Raw genomic sequence first — 26,585 nt, 5'->3', positions numbered from 1 at the left:
GAGAGTGGTCTTCAGGGGGTCTGGACAATGTCACCTAAGACAGTCATGGGTCCTGGTCTTTGGCTCGGGGAGAGACATGGCTAGAGTACATGCGTGGCGGCACGTTGGAGGTTAAAATCTCCTACTTAGAACTGCCTCTCCAAAGGACAGTCAGGACAAACGTGGCTGGGACTTGTCAGGAGACATCATCCGGAACTGACTGGGTTCCTGGAACTTCAAGTTACTCTGCTCACTGGCAATGAGGAAACAGGGAGTCCTTGTATTTCATTTTTATCGTGGCTAACTTGAGCAATCCATTTCAGGCTGTCCACGAATAAGGAGGTTGTTTCTGGGAACATGATCCTCCACGGATTATTATGAAGCCCTGAAAACAATATTTAGAAAAGAAAAGCAACCGAGTGAGTGGCAGGGATATTTAAAATGGCCCTTCAGGGCCAAGAGGTCTGAAGTGACAGAGGCACTGAGCTCCTGGTCCTGAGGGACCGGTGGTCCCCTCTTTGCCTCTCATGCCCTGCCCTCTCTGAGATTTCAGCTCCTCTGTTCTCTCTTCCTCTATACTGACTCGTGCTTTGCCTCCATTGTGAAAGGTAGTCCAGGCATTTGAAATGACAGAGGAGAACCCACCATCCTGATAAAACTTTCTTTTCACTTTGGATCCTCACAAAAAGGCGCAACTGCTAAGCACGACGTGCTTGGCCTTCTCACATATCAGGAACTAAATTGTTTTTTAGTTATTTAATTTTAAAAAAAATTATGAGCTGGCTGGGTGCCATGATGCATGCCTGTCATCCCAGCGGCTGGGGAGGCTGAGGCAGGAGGATCGTGAGTTCAAAGCCAGCCTCAGCAACTTAGCAAGGCCCTAAGCAACTCAGCAAGACCCTGTCTCTAAATAAAATATATAAAAAGGCTGGGGATGTGGCTCAGTGGTTAAGCACCCCTGGCTTCAATCCCTGATACCAAAAAATCAAAAGCAGAAAAACACATGATCTGTGAGTCTGCTCTCTCTACTTGTCAACCATGAGCAAAACAACAAAATAAACCTTGTGGTGAGTAGGGGTGGAGGGTATCTGGTGGAGGGATAAATCAGGGACTTTAAGGGACATGTGCAAGGGGACTGCGGGTGACTGAGGCTTATGCTAATTAAGACTTGAGTTTGTTCGATTATTTCATAGCACGAGATACACCATATAACATGGATGTTTGTGGAAAGTCCTGATTTACTTGACTGTTGTATGAAGTCCTATTCCTTTTTGGATTTTGTAAGTCTCTTTTCTGTAGAGTTTCTAGTAAGTGATAAAGAGAGTGAAAAGACATAAACTGGAACATAGTAACCATGCAGTTCACATCTTGGTTCTTCCACTTACTAGCTGGATGGTTGTGAACCCATCCCTTCACCTCTCTTGGTCTTAGTTTTCTCACCAGTTCAGTGAGGAGACACTACTTATCTCTCTGGCTTCTTGTGAAAAATAAAGGAAATGATATATGTTAGGTGCTTGGAATACATAAGGCACTCAATAACGATCAATGTTGCTGGACATGGTAGCATATGCCTTGAATCTCAGTGACTCGGGAGGCTAAGGCAGGAGGATTGCAAGTTTGAGGCCAGCCTCAGCAACTTATGGAGGCCCTAAGCAACTTATCAAGATCTTGTCTCAAAATAAAAAATAAAAAGGGCGGGGGATGTGGCTCAGTGGTGGAAGGCCCCCTAGGTTCAATCCCTAGTAACAACAACAACAACAACAACAACAACAAAAATTCGAAAAACTGCTCAGAGCCTCAAAAAAAAAAAAAAAAAAAAAAAAAAAAAATCATGATAGCTGTTATTTTTGGTAAAATGAAATAAAATAAAATTACATCAATGCTCCAGTGAAGTCTATGCCCGTGAAGAGTGGGAACTGATCTGTATTATACCTGAACCCTGTGTGAAACAGAACTGATTATCATTTCAACTTGTCACTTTCCTCTGTGGAACCTCGGGCCATTCAAAGTGGAAAGACAGGACAAGCAATAAGGCCAGCCCCATGCTAAGCAGACTCACAGGAAGCCAGATTCGATGGCAGAGAAATGATTTTTACAGGAATTCTTGTAAACACAGGGTTAATCGCCCTCGGGAGCCTAGTCAATCTGTTTCACGTTATCGTTTCTTGGTTTCTTCAAACCCATGATTCAAACTGGCCTGCCCTTTTAGCCTGGGAAATCCCAAAAGCGGAAACTGGGGGGGAAGGAGGCCCTTTGTGATTTTTTTTCTCAAAATGAATCACCAATGATTAGAGCCAATTTCAACGTTGGATTCATTCAGCTCTGTTACCTTGAAAAGTGCAAGCGCCCTGGCCTTTCCCTTTTCCTCTCTTTGTTCCCTTCGGGCCAGGGTTCCCTCCCTTCACCACACCCCTGGCCTCTCACACAAAGACTGAGCGACCTCCCTGGGAAGCAGGCTGTGAACCTTCCCACTGCACCCCCACCCCCCAGGTGTTGCTTGGTCAAGTTTTCCCTCGTGTGATGTTAATGTTTGGCTTTTCCTCTCTTTCAGTAGAACCCCTAGGGATTGTTTTAGTCTGTATTTATGTCACTGTGACCAAAATACCTGACAAGAATATCATAGAGGAGGAAAAGTTTATTTGGGGCTTATGGTTTCAGTCTATGGTCAACCAACTCCATTGCTCTGGGCCTGAGGTGAGGCTGAACATCATGGCGGCCAGGCGCAGTGGAGAGAAGATATTCCCCCCTGTTTCAGCAAAGAAGGGGCCTCGGAGAAGATGTTCCCTACTAGGGCACACCCTCGGTGACCCACCTCTTCAGCCACAGCCCACCTGCCTACGGTTACTACATAGTCTATTCAAACTAGCATGGGTTACAGCTCTCAAAATTCAATCATTTCACCTCAGAATATTCCTGCGTTCACAGGAGCCTTTGGGGACACCTCATATCCAAACCTGAACGGGAATGATCTTTGTTCTGTGTGGTTAGCAAATACTTGGGAGCAGGGCGAAACTGGTCTTCAAGGTGAAGAGGCATCGAGAGCGTTGGTTAATTGTGTCAAAGGCAAAGAAAGCTCTTGACATGCCCGCGCGTAGGCTGCGTCCTGGATAGAAGCAGACAGCAGACAGAGCCAGAGCAGCTGGTGGTTACACAGGACACGACATCAGGAGAGGCTCCGTGTGGTGTGTTTGGGTCACTTGGGGATGTGATGGGAACAAGGGGAGCTGGGCTCTTCCTTCCCATCTCCCAGCATTCCTCTGTGCCAGGGAGTAAACACCTCAGTGCTTTGAGGAAGTGAAGCCAATTCTTCCAAAGACATTTTAAATTCAGTTCATTCTGATTCCAAATCAGCCAACCATCCCTGAGCACCAGTTCTGGAAGCCAGAGAGCTGGGAGCTAGAGGCCCAGTCCCTGGCCTCCTGCAGCTGTCTCCAAGGGAGTGAGATGGACAGGAAGCTGCCTGCGTGACACTACATACCTGCCTTTTCCAAAGGCAGGCCTGGTACTCAACCCTGATTGAATGCCAGCAAACCATAGTCAGTGGGCTACTTTGTCCTTCCTACGTTTCTCTACTCTAACTCCCCTAGAGTCTCAGCCCAGTCTGGGAAATAAGGTTGGGACAATGTTAACAACGTGAACCCGGTGTGCCGGTACTCGGTGCCCCTCACCTACCCCAGCAGGGCCTGTGTGACAGAAGTCATTGCTTTATGGGGTGCTGCAGGTACAGATGTCCCAGAGGCTGAGGCCAGGGCTGGGACCAGGGAGCAGAAGGAGGCAGAAAGAGCAAGACAATAGGCGAGGGAGGTTACCCCTGCAGCTTCCGAGGTGAGATGCAGAACAGGATCAGGAGTTCAGGAGCAGAGATCCCAGCTGGGAAAAGCGCCCCCGACACGAGGGAACAGATTGCTAAGCTTGAGGGAAAGAAATAAAGAAACAAATAATGCATTCGTGCAGGAAGCATTTTATGAGCACCTGTCTTAAACACCGTTCATCGGTCAGTTTTCTTCCTGGGCATATCCCGGGAAGCGTGAGCAATGGTCTTGGTTTCGCTCTGCGGACCGGCTATCTGCATAGGCAGCGCGCGCATGCGCAGACACAGACACACCAGCAGACCGCTGTCAGCCTTCTGTATCGGTGGGTTCTGCACCCACAGATTTCAACCTACCAAAGATGGAAAATATTCCAAAACAGAACATTGCATCTGCACTGGCCATATCTAGTCTTTTCTTCTTATTATTCCCTAAGCATTACAGTATAACGACTATTTCCAGAGCATTTCTATGGTATTAAGTATTAGGAGTCATCTAGGGATCATCTAAAGGACATGGGAGGTTCTATGCAGGTTAGGTGTGGATGCTAAGCCGTCTCAGTAAGGGACTTGAGCATCTGCAGAGTGTCATGCCTGTGGGGGGTCCTGCAGATACTGGTTTGGGTGGGGGTGAGGTGCTGTGCAGGCATTCAGAGATAAGCATTCAAAGAGAGTGTGCTTCAGGACCAAAATAGCAGCACTCATAAGAGTTACTGAGAGTTCAGAGGGAAACTCCTGGAGAACCCGCTGTCTGGGAAAGGCATCCCGGACAGTGGGGGACTTTGAAGAATGGGTAGAATTTGAAGAGTAGAAAAAACACTGCAGGCTAGAGAAATAGCTCAGAAGGAGCAGTTGCTGGTCCAGAACTATATAACCTGTGTCTTCCTTTCCGTTTCTACACCGAAGCTGCAGGGGTAACTTCCCTCGCCTATTGTCTTGCTCTTTCTGCCTCCTTCTGCTCCCTGATCCCAGCCCTGGCCTCAGCCTCTGGGAGATCTGTACCTGCAGCACCCCATAAGGCAATGACTTCTGTCACACAGGCCCTGCTGGGGTAGGTGAGGGGCACCGAGTACCGGCACACCGGGTTCACGTTGTTAACATTGTCCCAACCGTTATTTCCCAGACTGGGCTGAGACTCTAGGGGAGTTAGAGTAGAGAAACGTAGTAAGGACAAAATAGCCCACTGACTATGGTCAGCACAGCTTCTAATCCAAGTTTTGTTTGTTTGTTTTTTAAGCTAGGGCCTCACTAAGTTTCTGAGGCTGGCCTCAAAATTTCCATCCTCCTGCCTCAGCCTCCTGAGTGGCTACGATTATAAGAGTGATTCCAATATGTCTGGCATAATCCAAGTTCTTAACTCACTGTCCTGGACGGATGTAAAGGATCTGTGAACACCAATATTACATACGTAACTTTTTTTCTTAAAATATTTTTGTTAATTGTAGATGGACACAATATCTTTATTTTGCTTATTTATTGTTATGTGATGCTGAGGATCGAACCCAGTGCGTCACACGTGCAAGGCAAGTGCTCTACCACTGAGCCACCACCCCGTCCTGCTATATAACTCCTTTATGAATTCCTATGTACATTTTTCTGGAGAGAGTATTTCCAGGTTTTAATCACATCTTCCAACAAGAGGCTCAAAATTGCTTAGGAACGTCTGCAAATCAATTCTGATTTGTGTTTTCATGATCATAGTCCTCTATTTTGTGGTTTCTTTAAAAGCTCACACTTATTTTCCTCCCCAAGAGAATCCAGGTTTGAAGAAGCCCAAGGGAAACAAAATTTCTTGGACTGATTCGACGAACTTGCCCAAGGTCCCTCTGCGGCCAGGCCTCCCGGGGAGGGCAGACACAGGTCCACCTGTGTTCTCCACCCAGCCAGCACTCTGCTGCAGTCAGGGTGCCCAGGGAGCCATGCAGCACGGGGCCCGGGCACAAGTCTCTCTGCCGGGTTGGGGCTTTATGTTTCCAACTCTGTGAAACGCTGCACAGGATTTTGTCTGGTCACCGTCCACGACTTGAATGTTCATCTTCTCCCATGGAAACCTGATTTTGATCCCCATCCTATTGGACTCAGCAGATCTGGTCCTTTGGAGCACGTGGAAATGAGCATGCTTTGAATACCTTCAGCAATTCCCTTTTCCTCGCACCATCTTTCATTGCAATAGCGACGGCCAAACCCTAGGTTCCAAAACAGCACTGCTGTTCAAAAAATCCATCTCTGTGAACCTTCTTGCAAATTCACTGCTCATACATAGCTTCTACACTGATTATTCTTTTTCTCTTCATTATAGAATAGTAGGGAAATGATGATAAGCAAACCTCATGGCCTCTCTTCATTTTGTTCTTCTATCAGTGGTCACTGTCTTTTTTCTTATCTCTTCCCATCTTATCTCCTCCTACTTAGTGTCTCTACCCAGAATAGTTTTCTTTTTTAAGCTGGGGATTGAACCCAGGGACACTTAACCACTGAGCTGCATTTTTAGCCTTTTTTTTTTTTTTTTAATTATTTTATTTAGAGACAGGATCTAGGTGAATTGCTTAGGGCCTGGCTAAATTGCTGAGGCTGGCCTTGAACTCACAATCCTCCTGCCTCAGCCTCCCAAGCTGCTGGTATGACTTTAAAACATTTTTCATTTTGAAACAGGTTCTCACTCAGTTGCTGAGGCTGCTCTCGAACCTAGGAACTTGTGTCTTCCTGCCTCTGCCCCTGGAATTATAGGTGTGTACCACCATGCCTGCTACTACCCAGATCATTTTAATGCAAATGCCACATATTGCATAATTTTACCCTTTCATATTTCAGCATTTTACAGGACTTTAAATAGACTTTGGTATAAATAGCCCAGCCCACATGCCAGGTCATGGAAAAATCTTTGCTATACAACACGTGAAAGAGGTTTATTGAAACAAGCCGTAGGCTGTTTGATCCCAGCAACTCAGGAGGCTGAGGCAGGAGGATCAAGAGTTCAAATCCAGCCTCCACAATTTAGTGAGGCCCTAAGCAACTCAACGAGATCCTAACTCTAAATAAAAAATTAAAAAGGGCTGGGGATGTGGCTCAGTGGTTAAGTGTCCCTGGGTTCAATCTCCAGTACCAAAAAAAGAAAAAAAAGAAAAAGAAACAGGCCCTAGTTATTTCTCTGAAACATTTGTTTGTTGAATTCTATGGTTAAAAGTTTCTTTGCTAATGAAGTCTGCCACACTTTCAAAATATCATTATGGTTGTGAATTATAGTTTTAGTAAAGTCAGTTCAGTGGAGTTGACTCTATAAAGCCAGTTTTGCTCTGGGGCTGTTTTGACAAAATACATTTTTGCCAACACTATGGATATGTTTGGAATACTTTGAATGTCACGAAGTTTCATGTTTGTACCCAACTCTGTCTCCGAGAAACACTAACTTCCCTCTGAACTGAATGTTGTTTGAACAGGCATGCCTCTGACATCCGTCATCCACCTCAGTTTACCACATTGTCATGAGCCATGCCCATGAGTGGCAGGTGCTGTCCCTTCCGCTGGGATTTCAGATCTCCCTTCCACCACTTCCCGATGGCTCACCGGCTGCAGCCCTCCCAACACCCACTTCCACGAGCAGATACCAGGTCATTTTCATTTGCAAGTCCAAGTGCATTATAACTATTTCTCATGAGTTCGACTGTGCTACCAGTTTATTCGATTCCTGTCCTTTTTTCCTTTTCCTTTCTAACGTACCCCTGGTGGATATTTGGGCGTAGAGAACCCAGGGTCTCTCCATCTCTGCACTACTGGTTGGGTGGTTCTTTGCCGGTTGGGGTGGAGCTGGCCTGTGCTTTGTGGGATGTTTAGCAATAGCCCTGACTTGGACTCCAGCCTTTAGATGCCAGCAGCAGCCCCACTTCTCTGCCCCATTGTGGACATGATTGTGGACCTTGCCCAGTGTCCCCTGGAGAGAGGGACAAAATGATATAGGATCTTTCTGAGTGGTCAAGAGTCACTGCTATAACGCCATTTCCCGGCAGCTTTGGTGTGCCCTGGTGATTTTTAGGAACGCATGTGTCCCACGGTACCAGAACTCCCCATACTGATCACATGAGGGACTCCACACAAGTCCTCACGCTAATATTAGTTACAGGGGACAATTGCAGACCACTCACTTGACATTGAGCTCAAAATGTAAATCCCTGAGTTAAGAGAACCACTGCTCTCTAACAAGATCTTTACTTTCAAAGTAGGTAGACCTTGAACCACCCAGGAGCCCATAGCAAAAATAATATGAGCAGCAACAGCTACTCTAGGGTACTGCCCAAGAACCAAGCACCATGCCCTAAGCATTATATCTGCTGTTTGCATTTTACCTTCATGAGAGCCCATTCTAGAAGCCTGTCTGTCACCCCTGGCCCTAAACAGGAGAAAATTATCAGCAGGAACACCAACTCTCCGAAGAGTGCAGTGATCTGCCTGAGGTCAGCATCTGGTACAAGAAGGAGAGACATAGGCCAGGGCCTCTAGTCCTGCAGTCTGTCTTCTCCTGTCCCTGGAGCCTGCTCACTTCTGGGTACCAGGACCTACTTCCCGGGCACCCACTTCCTTTCCCCAAGCAGCGACTATAACCTGCTTAGCACAGCGAAGAACTGAGAAACCAAATTGCTCACCCAAAGGAGCTGAACCCAGCAAAAATGATCTTGCGTGATTATAGTGCAACATTATATGCTAACATTAAAAATAAGATTAGAAGAGAATCAATCATATGGAAATATATTCATGCCTTGTTTATCTATTATCACGTGTACCTATTTCTACACACATACTGTTATGGTTTGGATATGAGGTGCCCCCAAAAGCTCATGTGTGAGACAATGCAAGGTTTAGAGGAGAAATGACTGGGTTTTGAGAGTCTTAACCAAATCAGTGAATTAGTCCCCTGATGGGATTAACTGAGTGGTGACTGGAGGCAGGTGGGTGTGGCTGGAGGAGGTGGGCATTGGGGTATATATTGGGGTATATTGGAGGTGGCTTTGGGTATATATTTGTCTCTGGAGAGTGGAGTCTCTGCTTCCTGATCACCATGTGAGCTGCTTCCCTCCACCACACTCTTCCGCCATGATGTTCAGCCTCACCTGGAGCCCTGAGGAATGGAGCCTGCTGTCTATGGACTGAGACCTCTGAAACTGTGAGCCCCCAAATAAACTTTTCCCCCTCTACAGTTGTTCCCATTGGGTCTTTCAGTAGCAGCAGCAACAAAGCTGACTAAAACACATACACAAAAATATAAGGTGAAGGGCTGGGGAGATAGCGCAGTTGGTAGAGTGCTTGCCTCACATGTGCAAGGCCCTGGGTTCAATCCCCAGCACCACCAAGCAAAAAACAAAATGAGGTGTTATCTTAATTCAGGAAGCACCATTACTCCTGCATACTAGGACATCCAACTAATGATGTTTCGACTTTTTTGTTTCTATTTTTTGGTTTTGTTTTGGTACTGGGGATTGAACCCAGGGGTACTTAACCACTGAGCCACATCCCCAGCCCTTTTTTATATTTGATTTAGAGACAGGGTCTGGCTGAGTTGCTTAGGGCCTCGCTAAGTTGTTGAGGCTGGCTTTGAACTTGCAATCCTCCTGCCTCAGCCTTATATCTACTTACTTATATATATAGCTGTATATATATTATATACATAAAATATATGTCAAATATATATTACATATATATCAAATATATATTAAATATACCTGTTTTTAGAGAAGGAACTGAAGTCTAAGATCGCACAATAGATAATATAAGGGGAACTAGATACTTAATGAGTTCAAGTTGGATTAAATTCTAGAATAGAGAAAGAACTTGCAGATGTGATTACAAAACCACCATCAGTAATCTCAGAGAAATCAGAGACTGGGAGCAAGGCCAAGGAATCAGAGACAGGAATATGTTATTTCAGTGTTCAAAAATGAGAAAAATGTGGATTCTAAAAACTCCAAGGCAATGGATTATTACACACACATTTTATGAACATTTAGGAAAGAGTGCTAGCCAGAGACGGCCAGGAGCCTGAGGAGGTTCAAGTCATGCTGGTCTATTTCCTCTTGCAATAGTTTGTTTTTGATCAATCAATAAAATATTCCAGACATTATGCCCTTCAGTTCCAGCATTTGATAAACAGATGTGGGCTTCCCTTTGTGGAAAGCGTGGGCTAGATGATAATTTGATGCGTTGAAGTTGCAGCTAACTGAATTGTTAATCATTACTACCAATGACTGCAAACTGCCTGAGCCAGGTTCTGTGTTGTGCCTGCAGCATCCAAACTTTGTCAGATCAATGCCATTGTTATTCTCACTTATAAAGATGGAGAGAACGAGGTTTCAAGAGGTGGAGTCATGTTTTCTTTTCTGTTTTTGTTTTTGGTATCAGAGATTGAACCCAGGGCTGCTTAACCACTGACCACACCCCCAGTCCTTTTGAAAATATTTTGTTTAGAGACAGGGTCTCTCTGAGTTGCTTTAAAGACCTTGGTCAGTTGCTGAGGCTGGCTTTGAACTTGCGGACCTCCTACCTCAGCAGTTCTTGAAGACACCTACCCCTTTAAACAGAAGAACTGGAATTGGTCATTTTAACTACACTACTATTACCTTCCTAAAAAATGAATAGAGATTGGAAAGAGGACTCTGAATGCAGGTCCTGGGTCAGTATCCCTTGCAATATATTGATCAATGCCTGGAAGAGACAGCAGAAGGCTATTGGTCAGATTGACAGCTGAGTCTGGCCCTCCCTGTCTGGAGTTTCCTTTGCTTGGAGGAGTAGAGGGCTCTCCACGGCGGGGCTGGATCAAACTAACCAGGGGAGGCCATCTTGTCTTTCCAAAAATACAGTCCCTAAGGTCACCATGAAGTTCATTTCATCCCTTTCAGAACTTTCCATGGACATTTTGCCTGAATAAGAAAGAAGCCTTTGGCCCAGTTATTGCACTAGTTCAGCTGCAGATAAATCTTTTGGGAGAGGGGGAAAAAAAAAAAAATCTCCTGACTTCAAAAATAAAGTATCTATCTCTTAAAAAAAAAAGTCCCCCCCCCCCAAAGTACTTTGTTCTAAAAGCTGCGGGGGAAGGAAAAAAAGAGGGGAAAGAATGGCTGCGAGGTGGGGGGAGAAAGACAGAAAAGAGGAGGGGAAAATAAAGAAGAGAGGGAGGGGAGGAGGAAAAGCTAACGGAAGGGAAGAAAGAAAGGAGGAGAGACACAAAGAAGAAGAAAAAGAAACTTCTTGTTTGTGTGGTATGATCACATTCCTTTTCGAGGCAGTGGGTAAATTAAAGTGGTTACAGTTTCCCCAGCTGTTTGGTCTGGGATGCAGTGTAAACAAGGCCGCCCCTCATCTGGCCCCCAGGAGGCTGGGACCTCCGCGCGGCCTCCGCCTGCTGAGTCAGCAGAGCCGCCGCAGGAATCCCACTGTTTCCCCCGGAGTCCTCCCGAGTGCCAGCAGCAGAGCATGCAGGTGAAGGGTGAAGGCCTGCAACAATCAAGGTCAGCTGCCATTTGGAAACTGGGACACAGTTCTCAGCTCCTTCCTGACTCCGCCCGGTGGGAGTTTGTGACAGGCGGAGTCTGCGCGGGTTCCACGACGCATGCGCAGTGAGGGTTTGGCCCGGCGCAGGACCCAGGGCGGTGGCCTGCGGCTGCTGGGCTTCGCTCTCTGCGGCGGGACGACATCACGCTGTATTTGCATCAATGCAACTCTGGGTGGTGGTTAAAAAAAGATGATGTAGAGTCATGAACACTACTTGGTCTGAAAAGACGCCGGGGACGTGTTGGTTACCAGAACCCAAATGTGATGTGACAGTTAACATCTTGCGGTGGAAGGACTGCAAGTGATTTTTAAATTTTATGTTTTTCTTTATTACTCCCCCCCCCCCTTTTCCCTATTGATTGTGGCTAATGTGTATACGAAGGACTTCCTGAGCACTGGGTGCCAGGCCAAGCCTTTCACTGGATCCTTGCAAAGCACTGCGGAGTAGCTGCTATTATCACAAACCTCCTTTGACGAATGTCTCTTGCCTGTGGTGGTCTGGCTGCAAGGTGTCCCCCCAGAGCTTCTGTTAATGAAGGAATATTCAGAGGCAAAATGATGGGATGGTGAGAGCTGTCACCTAATCCGTCCATCCCCGTTTGAATGGACTGTCTGGATGGTGACTATAGGCAGGTGGGCGTGGCTGGAGGAGGTGGTGGGTAGCTGGGGCGTGCCCTGGAAGGGTGCATCTTCCCCGTGGCCCCTTCCCCTTCTGTTTCTCTCTCTCTCTCTGCTTCCTGACCCTACCATGAGCTGAACAGCCTTCCTCCCCTGGCTTCCTCTCCCATGAGGCACTGCCTCATCTCAGGCCCAGAGCCATGGAGTCAGCCAGCTAGGGACTGAACCCTGAGGCCCCACATAAATTTTTCTTTCTCAAAGTTGTTTTTATTGGGTATTTTGGTCATAGCAATCACAAACTGCTTAAAATAAAGTCCCCAAATGCCAGCAGGTGATACTCAAACCCAGCCCCTGTAGGCAAGCCCATTCTTTTAACCATTTGACAATTTATTTTCTCCCAAACAGTAGGCTAAATAAACATAAATATAACCTGCCAATCATTGAACGGAATTCCAAACCAAACCAGTCTATTTAAAAAGGAACTCATGAATAACTAATGATATGCAAAGTGTTCCTGATACTTGATTACGTAGAAAAGCAGGCTACCAGGATCGTTTTGCTGTGTGTCACTGTGCTGGTGTGTACCTCTAGAAAACATGGAAGTATCAATCTCATATGTTAACTGCTGCTCGTTTAGACAGGATGGGGACAATTTTAGACTCTTCTCTTGGATTATATTGTCCTAAAACTTTCTGTAGTAGCAAGTACTAGTTTTATCCTAAGGAAGGAAAAGGCACAGGAGGCTCTCTACTTCCTGACATCCCGGTGCCACGCCCTGAGCCCTCCTTTCAAGGAAACTTCTGGAATAATAGTTTCTTTCCCTTTTCCCTCCGCTGGGACCTGCAGGTCCATGTGCTATAGCCTTCTTTGGCCAGAATCTGAGCTGGAGCCTTGGAGGCAGGGAACAAAATCTGTGACATCCACAGAGCAGGCAAAACCCTGGAAGATAAGCTTCCCTCCCAAGTTTCACATCTCCCTTCTGTGGTCACACATCGTCACATCGGGGCAGCTCAGAGGCCGGGGCCTGGCTTGTCTAAAGGGACTTGTTAGAGATAAAGACTCTTGACTCCCAGGGCTCAGGGTCCAGGGTGTGGCAACTGAACAGCTGGAAATTTTAAAAAAATCATGTTAAGATTTCTGCAAAGAACATCACAGAAAGCAACTGGGGAATTTCTCTCACACTTGAAGGACAGGCCATAGGACCCAGGGAAGGGAACTGAATGCATAGCAGGCCACCTGCCCTTATATGTATGGTATCTTTTGCTAAAACTCATTCATTCATTCATAATGTGTGTTGAGTCCCTACCGTAGTCAAGATCCTGTTCTGTGTACTCGAGAAGTGAAGGACAATCAAACCAAGTCGCTATACCAGTGACTCCTATATTATGGCCTTTCCTTGTCTGCTTATAGAATCCCTGTTCTTGCTTTCCAATGCAGAATTTCAGATCATGACCACATCAAGAGGGCTGAGCACTTTTCTTAGATGCCACTATCTTCTTTTGGCACTTATTTTTTAGATATATGACTTGTTTAGAGTAGTGCAAGCATATTTTTGGGTGTCTTCTTCTCAAAGACCATGGGTTCAAGTCCAAGTTTCTGCTAATCAACCAGTTGTGTGACACTGGGTCAGTTGCTTCAATACCTGGAGTTTCAGTATTTTCACCTGTATTGTTGGGATATGTGTTTCTATCTCAAAAGATGGTTGTGAGGCTCACAAGAGAAGTGAAACCTTCTGCATACAAAAACAAGTATGTGAATCGTTATAGCATCTTTGCTCATAAGAATGCGAAACTGGAAACTAGTCAAATGGTTTTTAACTGAGGATCATCAAATTAGGCTCAATTCACACTAAAGAATGCCACTCAAGAATTTAAAAGATTCAATTAATACATAAAAAACGGGTAAATATTAGATGCGTTAAGGGACAGAAATCAGAATTCAATGGCTCATATAGTATGACTCTTTGTATATAACATCCTGAAAAAGACAAAACATAGGAACAGAGGTGACCAGTGGCTGCCAAGGGCTCAGTCGAAGGACAGGCTGATTACAACTGAGCAAAAAAGGAATTTTCCGAGTTGATGGACCCTTTCCTTACCTTGACCGTGGTTGTGTTTACACAATTGCATGTACTGATCCTGATTCACAGAACTGGACAGTGTAGAACTATGTTGGATGGGTGGAGGAAGAGGGCAAGAAAGAAAAGATGCACGACTTGAAACATTAAGGGATTTAATGCCTGTGACTCTTTCACCAGTAGGAAATGGAAACTGCCAGATGCATGCTTCTCCAACAGTTTGCTTAGTACCACAAGAACAAATATCAAACTTTACCATGAGTTGGCAAGCTTGGTAATGCACCCTCATGCCTACTCTTACTTCTTCCCTGACGCATTCTGTTCCTACCCACTTCTTCTTGGCATTGTATGACCTAATCATACAGCACCAAAGCTCCTGCCCTGGTCTTTGCTTTGAGAGGAAAGACCTTAGGCATGACTCTGAAACTTAATCTCATGCCAGAGAAATGGGGGTTACTGTCAGTTCTGGGCCTTCAATCTCTGGGTGTGTTCTCCTTCATACCTCCTCTTCCTCTTCCCAGACTCAAGCATGTAAACAAACCCAGCCTCCTAAGAGAGGGAAGAACCACAAAATGGAAAGAACTTTGGTTCTCGAATGATTGTTAGTCAGCTATTCTGCTGCTGTGATGAAAAGACCTGACAAGAACAATTTTAGAGGAGAAAAAGTTTATTTGAGGGCTCACAGTTTCAGAGATCTCAGTCCATAGACAGCAGGCTCCATTCCTCAGGGCTCAAGGTGAGGCAGAACATCATAGTGGAAGAGTGTGGTAGAGGGAAGCAGCTCACATGGTGACCAGGAAGCAGAGAGAGACTCCACTCTCCAGATACAAATATATACCCAAAGCCACGCCCCCAGTGCCCACCTCCTCCAGCCACACCCACCTGCCTCCAGTCACCACTCAGTTAAGCTCATAAGGGATTAATGCACTGATTGTGTTAAGGCTCTTACAACCCAGTCATTTCTTTGCTGAAATTTCTTGCATCGCCTCACACGTGAGCAAACCATAACAACAATCTGTGGGGAAAAGACTTGAGCAACCTGGAAGGTTAACCTCACAACTATTTCATAAGAAAGAAAGAAATCTCCATATTCTTTAAACCAGTATATGAGGGGCCCTTTTGTTACAGCAGCATAACCTTTGCTTAAACATAGTGATCAATTTTGGGGTGTGGGACTACTATTAATAATGATGCTGTGATAATAGGAACAAGACAGAGTTCCTTCAAACGTCAAACTTCTAAGCAGATACTTTACATTCATTTGGCTTTACATTTTCGTTACCACGAATAGGAGGAAGGATGGAGAGTGTCATTGACGTTAATAGCAGCTGACCAAATGGGAACTGTTGGCTTGAAAGTCGCTGATCTTTGTATACATAGTGTTTATGGGAATTTCCATTCCCAGGAGATAGGGATGTGGATCTCCCTGGAGATCCATGTACATCTCAATACTAGATAATCCTGAAGGGATTTCTAACATGTCTGGGAAAATGGAATGGATAAGAGTTGTTCAGGACATCTGCATTTGGATTTGAGTGGAGAAGAGTCTGTAGGTGGGTTTTGAAACAACATTCCCAGGTAAATGGAAATGAGATGGTCCATGGTTTAGTCTCATTCTAGGAGCTAAGACTCTGGACCCTATTTTGGACAATCTCAAACATGGCAGTCTCAAAGCATGGTGTCACATCCTAGTTGACAAAGTACTGCACTGAGCTTGAAAGATCATCGTCCCTGCAGTTAAATATAAATGGCAGAAAATGGAGGATGCCAATGTCCGGATGGCAGTGCGTTGGATGTGACAGCTCAGCTCTACTTTGGTTTCTCGTCTCCCCTCAGTTCTCCTTGGGCAACTGCATACACACCCATAGTGAACACACAGTACTTATTTAATGAAATGAATTTTCTTTCTTAAAATGCTAACTATGCCACAGAAAATCAAGCTATCTGGTAGATCTACAAAGAAATTGCTCCTCCAAAATGAATTTTACCACTTAAAAATAAAGGAACGAGCCGGGCACGGGGGCACATGCCTGTCATCCCAGCAGCTCGGGAGGCTGAGGCAGGAGGATCGCAAGTTCAAAGCCAGCCTCAGCAAGGTCCTAAGCCACTTAGCAAGACCCTGTCTCAAATAAAAAATAAAAAGGGCTGGGGATGTGGCTCAGTGGTTAAGCGCCCCTGGGTTCAATCTTCTGTACCAAAACAAACAAACAAACAAACAAAAAACCTGGAACAGTGCCTGAGTCTTTCTCCTTGTGAGGATCAGACCCTTGTTCACACCTTTTTCCTTCCATCGTAAACCCTTGTGGTGAGCAAATGAGGCTTATCCTCCAACGAAATTCCACACATCTCAGTTTGACCCTAAATCTACTACTTTTTTTTCCTGTTTATTTCACCGTCTTCCCCTCGGAGGGTGACACCAATCCACATCAGACTAGTTTGCTGTTCCTCTAGTTGGGATCCAGCTCTTCTCCCAGAGGCTCCGCAACTGTTGATCCAGTTCAAGTGGAGAACAGCCAGTGGGTGGCCACTGTCAATCATCCGCCATTTTTACCTCTCTCACATCAGACAAGTTCACTTTCCAGCCAAACAGAAGCCACAGCCTATGCTATCTACAAGGCCACGGTAGTCAAGCTACAAAGCAGTTAGAGGCGAGGTTAGCATTCAGATGCAAGAAACTAAAATCATGATTGGCCAAATAAAACCCATTTCCTTGGAGCCAAGTAAATATTCTCCCAGGGACAGACCTGAGGAGTCAGACAGCTCATCTATTTATGGCAACCCTGCACCTCCCTCTCTGCTCTGAATCCAATCAGCTCTACAGAAAGCAAAGCAGATTCCTCTATTAAGCCTCTCTATTCCCAGCTTGGGATGAAAATAATGCCACAGAGAGCCAGCTACCATTGAAATGTCCCAGCCACCTGCTTCTTCCTTACTTGCCCCTGCTCTGTACCCAGTTCTGTGCTCTTCCCATATAGTGATTTGTGGTAAGCGGACAGAACCATCCTTACCATCACGTTCCGTTAACTGAACACCTACTCTGTTCCAAGTACCATGTTAGGAACTTTTTATACATTATTTCACATAATCTTCACAAAACTACTGAAGGAGTCTTATTGCCCCATTTCCCTGGTGGCAAAACTGAGGCTTAGAGAGTTTTAGAGATTTTTCAAAGGCTAATTAGTAGAATCGTCTCTACGTGGAGCTCTCTTTTTGGAAAGAAGCTGGCCTCGCACTGATAGACCTTCAGATACATTTCAAAGGAGGTAGAAGTACTTTCAGCTCCCTTTCAATATCCTGTTTTTAAGCCACAGAAACACCACTGTTCCCCAGACTGCCAAAACCCCCAACAGATCCCAGATTGTGATCCTTTCATAGTGATATGTCCACTGGAATAGGAAATTCTCAGAAAACCAAACAGCTGAATGATCCAAATAAATTCACCTGGAGACTCCAACCACGCCAGCGAGTTACAGTCCAGGGCTGTACACCATTCTTGTTTGGTGGACACTCCTTCCCCAGGGCTTCTTTGGTGACTCCAGTAGATGGCAGGTAATCTCAAAATTCTCACAACCCTGCATCCTCAGCAATGTCAAGTTCACACACAAGATGTTTCAAAACGGCTACAGGTCCAACTTTCCCATTCGTGAAAACCAGAACAAGTTCTGTAAGTTCACTGCTATGATGCCAGAGTATTTTGAAGTGGGGTGCAGGGCAATTTTATGAAAAGAGTAGAAAGAAAGATTCAGATTCCTAAGTTGGTTATGAGCCCATGACATGGGGTGGGGGGCGGTTTCTAGCAAATGAAAATGTATTCTTTGGAGACTCGTCTTCTTGGGTCCCCAGGACATTCTTTCACTGTGCTGTTGAAAATCTAAAGCATTCCAACTGCATCAAATGATAGACTTCTCTCTTGGTGGACTACCGTGAGTTGAGTTTGGATCATGATTGTTAAGATTCCAGAAAGTCACGGGGGAACAAGGAAAGGGGTATGATGGGGACTTGGAAACTCAGCCAGGCCTTAGACACCTCCTCAGGGGGTCTTGCTCTCCTAGGCCCCCAAATCTCAGGCCTGGAACTGTCCCTGCTGACTCTTTCCCAAGTTTAAACTTTAAAGAGAGGAATTGTTTTTCCCCCATAAACAGTTCTTCAGTTCTAGAGTCTAGAACTGAAGAGACCTCACATACTCCAACCTTTAAGACACAGGTGATTTGAAAGCAGTCTCTCTGTCCAATGCCTTTTCTTATTCCCAGGAAGAAAGGTTGAATAAGAGATCTATCTGGGAAGAGATGAGGCTTAGAAGTAGATTTGTCAAAAAGAAGGTCATCCTAGGGGTTTTTTCTGATAGGTGATTTTTTTTCTCCTTGCTAAATGAATAATTAATGTTGTTTTAATATGGAACCGACCCTTAATGCAGACAATTAATATGCATGAAAGCCACCCCACCCTTCTCTCGAAGCAACTGGAATTTTTCTTTCTTAAAACTCACTAGGAGGACGACTTAAAATAAGTAAACATTTGGGTGGTCTGTTGATATTCACAAAGCACATTTGAAATTAACTAATTTGCCTTCTATGAGAAACAGATTTTAATGCTGTTCAAAGAGCTGCAGCTTTGAAAGTAAGTAGCACAAGTTGTCTTTGCATATCCTCTGAGTTGCTTAGGTTGTTGTTTTAATAGCAGAATTTACTAATGAAGGGAAGGAAGTTGCCAGAAGGAGGGACAAGGGCCGGGCTTCGAGGGAGCCTCCCCTCCAGAAAGAATTTTCTTTTCTTTTTTGGGGGGTTTGGGGAGTACCAGAGATGGAACCCAGAGGAACTTAACCACTGAGTCACATTCCCAGACCTTTTTATGTTTTATTTTAAGACAGGGTCTCATTAAATTGCTTAGGTTCTCCCAAGTTGCTGAGGCTGACTTTGAACTTGCCATCCTCCTGCCTCAGCTTCCGGAGTTGCTGGGATGACAGATGTGCCACCACACTGGGATCCGGAGAGAATTTCAGCCATCAGCACCAACAGGCAGCAGTAGTCTCCAAACCTGGTTCACCTCTGTTGCTCTTCCCTCTTGTCCCTGAGGAAGCTGACCCCTGGAGACTGCGTCCCAGGGGCTCCTTGGCCAGCTTGCTTCAAGCTGGGTTTCCTAGAGGGAGACGTTGACTAGAAAGTCAGAGGGAGGAAGGAAAGAAGCTGCCCTCCTCCCTCAGAATTCAAGCCTCCTATAAGAAGTCCCTCCCCTGTGTCTTCGGCCCAAGGGTCACGGTCATGGCTGCATGGGTTGGCTACTCTCTGGGCACCTCCCTACCTCCTGTATGCGCCCTCAGCCACACCCACACCTCCACTAACAACGTATCATCTCAACCAGCTATGGGGTGGCAAAGCATCCTTCCTGTGTGCCCACAGGATCCCGAAAAAATGGCTCGACTGGCTTTTCTGTGGTAAGGAACGCCAGGAAGTGGCCTCCTTATGAGGATCCTGGAGCTGAATCAGAAATCAAAGCCAAGGAGTTGGTGTGGACTGCCCGGGCCATGCCCCAGCTCCGCGCCGGAAGGAGTGGAGGTGGAACCCGTATCTTATATAATAACGGGGCCAAAGCCTATCTAGGTCCAGAGGAAGGAATTCCTTCAGTGATCATCTTAAATATCATTTTTATTTAATACTTAATAAATGCAAATAATAATAAATAGTATTTAATTTAAAGTATTTCTAATATTAAATAAAGTATTAAATAAATAATATTAAACAAGTACTAAACAATATTAAATATTAAATAAGTAATATTAAATATTGAATAAAACATCAATAAAATATTAAATAATATTAATATGAAATAAAAATAATATTAAAGAATCTTTTAAGGATACTGGGTGAAGTGGGCAAGGGGAGTATTTCAGCAAAAACTCTTCTCCATTCAATACTCATTATGAATTTTCAGTTAACTCCGGTTACATCTAATGGCAAAGCCAACCCTATCATTCAGGGATTGACACTGAATGTTAGTGTCGGAGCAAATGTATAATTTCATTTTACTGATATATAATTCACATGCCATAAGCATCACCCTCTGACATACAAATTCAACCGTTTTTAGGGTATCCCGAGTTGTGTGACCATCACCACTATCAGATTCCGGAATGTTGTCATCGCCTGTGACCATCAGCAGTCAGTCCGCTTCCCTCCCCACCAGGTCCCGGGCACCACTAACTGCGTCCTGGCTCCGTGGATATGCCTGTTCTAGAATTCTGCGCGAGTAGGGTCCTAGAGGAGGCATGCAGCATCGATTCTTCAGTGCTGCAAATACAGTTCTTCCTCCATTGCTTTATATGGCTCGCAGCAGCTTCATAAACCTTGATCGGGTCTTCCAAGCCTCAACTCTTCATCTTCATGCCACCTTGCCCAGTTGTTGGAAAAGCTGAGAATTTTTCCAGAACAATCTGCCCAATATTTAATTTAGACCTGATTTAAATCAGATTCCTACTGGGTGTATCTCTTCCATTCCTCTGTCAACATATAATTTTCTAAAAAGTTAGAAACATTATCCTCCCAAATATGTAGTGAGTAGCTGTCAAGTACTGATTTAACTCAATAACAAGGGACACAGCAGGAGGCAAAGCTGGCTCAGAGAGACAAGGACTGATAGAGGTGGAGTCAGTTAAAAGGCTGGAACAAGCTGGGCACGGTGGCACACGCCTGTCATCCCAGGGACGCAGGAGGCTGAGGCAGGAGGATCTGGAGTTCAAAAGCAACCTCAACGAAAGCAAGGCCCTCATGCAACTCAGTAAGACCCTGCCTCTAAATAAAACACAAAAAAGGGCTGGGGATGTGGCTCAGTGGTAGAGTGCCCCTGAGTTCAATCCCCAGTACCCACCACACACACACACACACACAAGAGCTGGAACCAGATGGCAAATTTACCCAGGAGCTCCTGAGGCTGAGGCAGGAGGATCACAAGTTCAAAGCCAGCCTCAAAGCAACTCAGTTGAGAGACTGTCTCTAAATAAAACACAAAAAAGGGCTGGGGATGTGGCTCAGTGATGAAATACCCCTGCATTCAATCCCTGGGACCAAAAAAAAAAAAAAAAAAAAAAAAAACAAATCTCCAAACTGGTTAATTTCTTTCAGAGCAATAAAACTCTAAACTGTGGGGTTCTCTTGTCTTCTGGATCAAAATTATTTATATCACTGAGGAACAGAAATCATTTGCAATTATCGATCTTCTACCAGTTAACTTCTAACTTTACAGAATCTGGATCCTTATTAATAGTCAATTTTAGGGCAACGCTCCTGATGTGGCTAGAATGACTAAGGAACTCAATTTCTCATTCTATTTCATTTTAGTTCTTTCACATTTAACTTTATCAAGTCACATGTGACTAGTGACTATCCTATTGGACCAGACAGTCCTGGGACCATCCAATGACCCTTACTGAGCTAGTTAGAACAAGCAGTATCACTTTGAAAGGGCTCAAAGAAATCTGTTGGCCTCCTTTCCAAGTCTGCTCTCTCTTACACTTCCTTCCATGGGCCTTTATTCTTTTCTTTGCCATCAGGAGCGGGAAGGGACCAAACTATTTACAGACTGTTGCCCGTTGGTGGCTTCCCTCCAACTTTCAGATCAAACTGATGGCCCCTCTGAGGCCCGAGGACGCAGGCCCGGCCCTGCAGGCAGGGCGAAGGCATGTGCAGCCCCGGGAGCTGACGTGTTCTCCCCGGGAGCCAGGGAGTAAATGTCACGAGAAAAGCCCTCGAAAATGGTTCTCATCCCTTTTCTCCATCGCGCACACGCCATGCTGAACTGTTCTCAAAAGTTTTGAACTTCAAAATTATTAATAGTTGGGAAGGGCTTCTGGTAAGAAGATTCCGGGATAAATAGGTCATTCGATTCTAAGTGCGTATCGGTGACGTTCCTGGAAAGATCTTCATGGAAGTAGGTTCGCCTAAAAAGAACCTGTATATATATTTATATATAGTTATAATATATATGTTATATATATTTGATCCTATATATTTTATAAACTAAATATAAGATATACATATATTTACAAAATATATGTTTTATAAACAAAAAAACTTCTCAGCAAGGGAAGCAATCCAATGCATGAAGAGGGACCCAACAGAATGGGAGAAAAATTCATATATATATGAAATATTTATATATTTACATGTGAATGCTAAATATTTTATAGTTCTATATTTTAATATATTTATATATAAATATTAAATTTATATGTAACTATATAAAATTATATATGAATATAAATATAAATTTATTACATAAATATTTATTGATTATATAAATATAATATATAAAAACATTTATATATTATAAGATATATTATATTTATTATATATTACATATATCAAAATAATATAATGCAAAATATATAATGTATATTATATACTATATATTTTATATATACTATATTTTTTAACTATATATTTTATATATACTATATATTTTTTACTATATATTTTATAGTATATAGTATTTTATTGTATAATATATTTTATAATATGTGATATATATTTATAACGTGTAAGATATATTTTATTATACATAAAATATATTTTTATTATCTATTATATATTTTATTATGTGTATATGAAATATGTTGTCCTTATGACAAAGTAATATAAGAAGGATTTTTGTGGATTTGTTTTGGAAGAACTGTTTATGACATAATAATGATTCTGAAAATGAATAATTGAGACCCTCTGTGGGACCCTGGTGTAGCACACTCAGAAGGTGACAGGCTAATTATGGCTTGGGCAGATTTCCTGCTTCAGGGTTTCCAGCTGTACCAGGGCATTTTCCCCTTCATTAGATTAGAAGCTTCTCGCTGCTGACTCCTAAGGACTTCTTGCAGCTTGGGGGTTTTCACTGGTTCCTCTATGTCACCATCCCAGCAGTTCAGTTTGGCTTGTCCTGTACTGAAATTTGCTGGTAAATAGCAGCGTGTCCTGCCCTGGATTCTCCAGGATCCTGTCTCTGAAGAGGGCTTACAACACAAGGATTCAGAGTTCGGAGTCCCTTGGCCAACTCGGGCAGCCTCTGATTTCTTGAATCTTCCTCTTTCACATTCCCTCAAATAAGCTGAAGCCTTTACTGGAAGGTCAAGTAAACTTTCTGTAAGTCACTAGAGATTCCAGAAAAGGAAAGTTAAAAAGGAAACCCACATTGCTCCCAGTCTTAAAAGTTCACTCTTTATATTTAAGCCCCCTGGTGCTTTAAAAAAAAGGGGGGGGGCTTATGGAAATACATAAAACACATATATAATGTATTCGTTTACTCTGCATTGTCATGGCAAAATATCTTTTATGGGTCTTTTCGGATCTCAGTCCATAGATGGTCTGCTCCATTGCTTTGTGCCCAAGGCCAAACATCATGGTGGAAGGATGAGGTGGAAGAAATCTGCCAAGTTGATGGCAGCCAGGAACCAGAGAGGCAGAGAGAGAGGAGGTGGGGGAGAAGGGCCACGTGGAGGACGCACCCTTTCAGGGCACACATCCAGGGACCCACCTCCCCAGCCAGGCCCCGCCTGTCCACAGTCACCACCCGGTCAGTCCGTTCAACTGCAATGGACTGATGGAGTCAGAGTTCACACAATCCCATCTGAACATTCCTGCATTAACTCAGGAGCTTCTGGGAGACACCTCACATCCAGACCATGACACTTACACAAAACAGAATGGCCACTGGTTTTTCTTCAAGTGAACTGAAGTAGCTAGCAGTAATTTTATTGCTGGAATGCTGTTGTTCAGGAGTTTTCTGTGGTGGTTGTTCACCTTTCCACCTTATTAATCACAGTAAACATGACGACTCGCTTATGTCTTTTAATATTCTATACCATACTATGCCTGTAGCTCATCGTCGTTCTCTCTTGAGTTCTCAACTTGATTTACCTTTTCAGAGACTGGGATTGAACCGAACAGTCTACCGTTCCACTCCCTCCCCTTGAATGTGTTGGAGAATCTTTTGAAATCGACTTTAAGTTATCATCTTATTGTCTATTCACCTAAGGCTTATTGTGAGCCAGCCAGGACATAAATTGCTTTAAATGAATGATCTCTTTTAATGCTCAAAACACTGAGTTAGTATTAGTGTTTTCTCCTTGGTAAAGATGAAGAAACCGAGGCTCGGGTAAGTCGAGTGAACTTTCGGAGATTACTCAGTAAGTACCAGAACCAGGATTAAACTCTAGGTGTGTTCACGTACACAGCCACGCGTGACAACTCACAAAAGACTGGAGTTCCGTTCCCAACTCCAAATTTTGGAGGCAAGTAGTCATTTGACTTCTCTGGGCATCTATGTACTTCTGTGCAAAATGAAGATAATAGTGTCTCCCCTCCAAGGTCAAGGTACTAAGACTGTGAAAAATTATTTCTCTACTTTAAAAATGTTGAACACATGTACCATGTTATTATTTTCTATCTTCATTCGTCAGTGACATCTCTACCTAATTACACTCTAATGAATGGACTTACTGTGCTTAGATTCCTGGTGGAAAGTCACATTGTCTGCCACAAGGAAGACCTGGGTACAAAACCTCTAGATTGGGACCTGATCCAATATGGCCCAGTCCTTGAATTACCAGGAGCCCCAAGAAAGGGACATGGCCCACTCACAGCCCCTGCTACAGATCCCAGTGGTGATTCTCTTACTTGTTTTACCAGTGTGCAGACATTCCGTAATCTAAATCATTTTCTCATTAGCCTTCGAGACGATTATGTCGTTTGTTTACTCTCTGTTTTAGGGGGTGCTAGGTAGAACAGTTGGTACGAATTCAGAGGGACTCGTGGTACTCTCTCTTTTTCCTCTTTATTTACTTATTTGTTCTAATTGGTTCTACATGACAGTAGCATGCACTTTGACACATCAGACATAAGTGGAGTACAACTTCTCCTGGCTGAACGTGATGTAGGATCAGAGCGGTCGTGTATTCATACATGTACGGAGAGTAATAATGCCTGATTCATCCTACTCTCCTTCCTTCCCTCATACCCCTTTCCCGCCCTTTACTCACCTGTCTCATCTAAAGCAACTCTATTCTTCCTTAGCACCCCACCCCACCCCTTATTGTGTATTAGTATCCACATGTCAGAGACAACATTAGGCCTCTGGTTTTGGGGGATGGGTTCATTTCATTTAGTATGATAGTGTCCAGATCTATCCATTTACCAGCAAATGCCATAATTTCATTCCTCTTTATGGCTGGGTAATATTCCATGGTGTGTATATACCCCGTGTTCTTTATCCAGTCATCTGTTGGATAAAGTGCATCTAGGTTGGTTCCCTAGCTTAGCTATTGTGAATTGAGCTGCTATAAACATTGATGTGGCTGTGTCACTGTAGTATGCTGACTTTAAGTCCTTTGGGTACAAACCAAGGATTGGGATAGCTGGGTCAAATGGTGGTTCCATTCTAAGTTTTCTGAGGAATCTCCAGACTGCTTTCCAGAGTGGCTGTCCTTTTTGCCTGATATTCAAATTTGGGGTAATTTTTCTGAACACCTTTGTTAGTTCGATTCCAGTTATTAGGATGGTCTTCTTCATTTTGAAAGGGACTTTTTTTGTGACTTAAGAGTCTCTTTTCTGACTCAGAACAAAGAAGACCAAAATGGACTTAATGCATGTCAGCTCAGAATTGGCCCCGTGTTCCCTGGAAACTCTAATGCACGGCGGAGACCAGCGGAGAGATCATTAAGAAACAACCTTGTCTTCTAAAAGCAGCCCTGCCAGGATGAAAAGTTTTCCCAGGGACATTAAAATTCAACATTTCATGGAGTTGTTCAACACCATATTCATATTTAACTTTTCTTTTTTTTTTTTCAATTAAAAATAAAAATACTTTCCTGGGTCCAACAAAGGCTTCTTTAAGGAAAACTGCAAAGACCATGATTAAGTCACCTGGAGCTGAACTTTCAGGCAGCTTTGCTGAATATTCATGATGTTTAATTTTTAAATCTCTCTCAAATGGAATTCCACGGAGACACTGGACTTCGGTATTTCGGAGGCAAATCGGTCAAACCTATCCACAGACATTCTCAGAGAACGTGATCAGCACCCAAGGCATTCCCTAGGGAACCACTTTTGAAGATACAGTGATAGAATGTGCAGGATCCAGTAACCTACAATTAGCTAGAACATACTGGAAGTCACTACCTATATAAACATCTGTAAAAGGCAAAAGAGGAGAGATGCCCAGGCCCAGCTGGGTTGAGTGGAACCAACCAAAGTCATTTTATTCTTGACTCTCTCAATAGATTTGGCTTGGCTTGCTTCTTTTCTAGAAAGTACTATTCAGCGGGTGAAACAAGAAGTTCGATAAAGTCTCAGCACCAGCTGCCCTCTGAAGGCAGAGGAGAAACTCCCTTAGGTCCTTATTTTCAAACACCTGAACCCACTGTCAGAGGCAGCCTGGCAATAAATAAACAAGAATTATCATCAAACAAACAAACAAACACAAAAATCCCAAAACATTTAACTTGGATTTCACATCAGGGAGAGGTTAAATGAAATATATGGTCAAGGAAGTATTTACCCAGTAAATCTTCCCTGTCACCATTGCAAACTT

At 44.0% G+C, this 26,585-nt stretch overlaps 1 protein-coding gene across 4 annotated transcripts in view; it reads right to left on the bottom strand.

Annotated features, from left to right (window-relative positions):
- Positions 1–26,585, bottom strand: part of LOC306646050 (uncharacterized protein) — a 242,773-nt gene that overhangs the window by 13,999 nt on the left and 202,189 nt on the right. The window contains exon 4 of one of the 4 annotated variants that reach the window (XR_013759796.1): positions 23,289–26,428. The exons of the other annotated variants lie outside the window; for them this stretch is intronic. The gene's annotated coding sequence lies outside the window, so the exon portion shown is untranslated. Of the gene's footprint in view, positions 1–23,288; positions 26,429–26,585 lie in introns of those variants that run through there. 4 annotated transcript variants of the gene reach the window in all.

The sequence above is a fragment of the Sciurus vulgaris genome (genome assembly GCF_902686455.1).
Source record: "Sciurus vulgaris genome assembly, chromosome: 16".
Classification (NCBI taxonomy): domain Eukaryota; kingdom Metazoa; phylum Chordata; class Mammalia; order Rodentia; family Sciuridae; genus Sciurus; species Sciurus vulgaris.
This window is presented reverse-complemented; position numbering and strand designations above follow the sequence as displayed.